The 3,603-nt window shown below is 41.7% G+C and overlaps 1 pseudogene; it reads right to left on the reverse strand.

Moving 5' to 3' along the window:
- Positions 1-601: 601 nt before the first annotated feature.
- Positions 602-699, reverse strand: LOC140870161 (small nucleolar RNA R71; annotated as a pseudogene).
- Positions 700-3,603: the final 2,904 nt, after the last annotated feature.

Genomic DNA, 3,603 nt, shown 5'->3' on the forward strand with positions numbered 1-3,603 from the left:
TACTGATTAGAGATCTTCTTTAGTATCATTTAAAATTTTACACTACTGATCTATTTTTTGTTGCAGACATATCTTCTGGTGCATGCTACGGTCATCACACTCAGGAATCGAACCTTTTGATCCTGAAATTGAGAGAAACTTTTGTAAGAGGAGAAGACAACAAAGAGTTCTGATGGCTGAAAAAGAACCACCACTCAGAGAAGGTGAGGATAACAATGAGTCACTTGCTCCTAGATCCATGATGGAATGCGCTCAACCATCCATCAATGGTTCTAGGCCTAGCATCATTCGACCAGCAATGCTAATCAATTCAAAATCAAGCCAGCCATTATCCAGATGATTCAGAATATTGTACAATTTGGTGGATCCGCCTTAGATGATCCTAATGCTCACATTGCAAATTTTCTAGAAATATGTGATACCTTTAAGCATCAGGGAGTTTCTGACGACGTTGTTCGTTTACGTTTATTCCCCTTTTCATTGAGAAATAAAGCTAAGGCATGGCAGAATTGTTTACCTGCAGGTTCCATCACTACATGGGAGGAAATGGCCAAATCGTTTCTCACCAAGTATTTTCCGCCATCAAAGTCTATGAAATTGCGGACAGACATTAAACTTTCTCCCAATCGGAGCAGGAATCGCTCTATGAAGCATGGGAGCGCTACAAAGATTTATTGAGAAGATGCCCACATCATGAACTCTCAGACTGGCTTGTGGTACAAACTTTCTATTATGGTTTACTTTCTACTAACCGTAATATGATAGATGCAGCCACAGGTGGAAATCTTTTGAGAAAATCACCAGAGGAAGGCTATGAACTATTAGAAGAGATGGATTCTAGTAGTTATCATCCTCAGTCTGAGAGGAATATGTCCAAAAAAACTGCTGGACTTCATCAAGTTGGTGCAATTACTGCAATGTCTGCTCAGTTGGAAGCTCTCACAAAGAAGATTTATGGTTTGAGCATGGGAAATTCTGCTATGCGTATCCAAGAGGTGTTTTGCGACAAATGTAGAGGTGATCATTTGTAGCGACCCAACCCGGGTCCACTACCTAATCAAAGTTTAAAGCATAATTAAGCATACATTAAATAAATTGCTGCGGAAGACTTAAATAAAAGAAGACTGGCAGAATACAACCGGTTAAATAATCCAATATACAACTCAATCGAATTACAAATAATCCTAAGGGTTAAGACCTACAGCTAATCCTACGGTCTTCACTGGTCACTGGCTACTCCAAGCTCCTGGTGCTCAACCCTGCACCTACACCTGCCCTGTTGAATGGGATGTCCATATACACAGAAAAGACTGGACGTGAGCTCTAATCTCAATATGAAAGCACGGGTAAAACATATAAATATGATTTATGCAAATGACAGGGTATCCATATCGGGGATAACTGTATACAACTGCTCAATAATGGCGCCTAGGACATGAGTGGTACAACCCGGGAATCAAACCCTGCGTACACTGCTCATTCCTACCGGATGTAGACCGTCCTATAGATGCCAGTTCCGGCTAACCCGTCGGTTGCTGGGTGCTTGACATCAATCGTCCGAACAGGGCTGAGCGGCCCTACATGGATCATCTCAAAAGATGGACAGGCACAATATGATATGCACATGCTGCAGAATAATATGGCACACAATGCAACATATAAGCATGCAAACCCATTGGCTATCTCAGTCAGTACTTACGTACCTTACTACAGGCAGTCCTAGCAGTCCCACTCTAGGATCCAAGCCTATCATCAAATCTATAATGTAAATACCCATGCATTATTAATTAAGCTATAAAAGCCTTAACTAAGCTATTGCATATTCCCAAATAATTTTAGGAAGCAAAAGTTATACATGCGTCCGTCGTCAGCCCGCTGATGGCGACTGCCTCCAAAACATAGCCACGGCTCTGCTACGACATCGGGATCGCTCCGCTACTTCCGAATTCCCAATAGGACGCCTAGAACTCCCTAGATCTGACTAGAAAGACCAAGGAATGAGAGAGAAAAGAGGAGATGGGCGAGTTCAAATGAGGCCTCGGCACCTCTATTTATAGACAGAGAACGTTGCATCCATTCCTCACTTAATTGCGTCCATTCGAGATCGTTGCGTCCGATGTCCCATCATGTTAGTAAGCAATGACGTCACTTTGCTGATGTCACGGATGAAATCAGCTGACCAGAACGTTGCGTCCGATCCATGAACATAGCTTCTGTTATTGGTCATCCTACGGCCATTTTCGATCATTATGAGTCCATTTCTGAAGTCCGTTACTCCATCTGAAATTTCCTTAATCATTTTTTACTAAATCAAAACATGATCACATGATTAATTATCCATTAATCATTAATTTTGGATACGGGTTACTACCTTCTCCCCTCCTTAAAATATTTCATCCTCGAAATCTAGGATAGAACCTCGAGAACGTACTAGAGACACTTGCTCGAGTGTCTGGTCAAAATATCTTCCGACACACTCAGACTCTTGTCGAATTCCCTGAAAGATTCAATCGCTTGAACAACTTTCTGCATTTTTTTGAAACCTAAGGGCTTGGTTCTGAAAATCTGCGCGAATCTCCTTGGCACTAATGTATCACAACACTGATGCATATTTTGTCCTAACCACGATCTCACTGATCGCAAAAGATACAAACACCCGCTTGATCGAGAGCACCATCCCAAGGAAACTCTTAAACTGAAAAAGACCAAGTCCTAACCTGACTGACTTACGACATTATTCGAATCACCAAACTAAATCAAACCATCTGATTCAAAAATTTCTCGTTGCAGAATACCCATCCCGACACCATCCTGATATAGCAATGCATGAATCTCTCCCAGGAGAATTCAGTTGACCCAAAGCTATACTTCAACGTAACTGCTTATCATGATTCCCTGACTGGTTCATCTTCCGCATGCTCCCCTGAAGCAAAGACAAGCTTCTAAATCAATACTAGGAACTCAGACCACCAAGTCTAGTGCAAATTGTACTTTACGTTTATCGGTGTAATCAATACTATGTAATGATGAAATTCTCATCACCTGACAATCATGTTACAAAATCCTTCCTTGAACCATTGGTCCGTGAAGTCATATGCATATGCCGCAATGGCAATCATCGCATCTCTGATGATCTACATCATCTCAACCATAGGTTATTCACCCATGAATTTCAATCGATGGGCATCCCCCTAATAGTTATAAATACTTTCAATCACTGTACACACATCAAAACTAAGGCAAGCTTCCACCAATATGCTCGACATGGATATTCCACAGTGCACAGACATATGGAAATGCTTACTATTCTGTCTCAAAACTCGACAGTCATTGCACCTGGTATAACTTACCTCAGAGTCTCTGATGACACCATCATCACTAACTACCTATCACGCATCCGACCATTGTCCATTGCTAAAACGCAATATCCTTGTCAAACATTATGCACGAATGTGACTCACTGACTAGAAAGAACGAATTCGATCCGTCCCGATCTTGCGAAGTCTTCAATCCCAAAGGCAACCTCGTTGGCTACTAAGTCGATCATTGACTATCTCAATCACCTCAACAGTATCACGCACCTCATGCTGGAAACTAGTGACA

This window comes from Henckelia pumila, chromosome 4 (assembly GCF_033568475.1).
Source record: "Henckelia pumila isolate YLH828 chromosome 4, ASM3356847v2, whole genome shotgun sequence".
Taxonomy (NCBI): Eukaryota; Viridiplantae; Streptophyta; class Magnoliopsida; order Lamiales; family Gesneriaceae; genus Henckelia; species Henckelia pumila.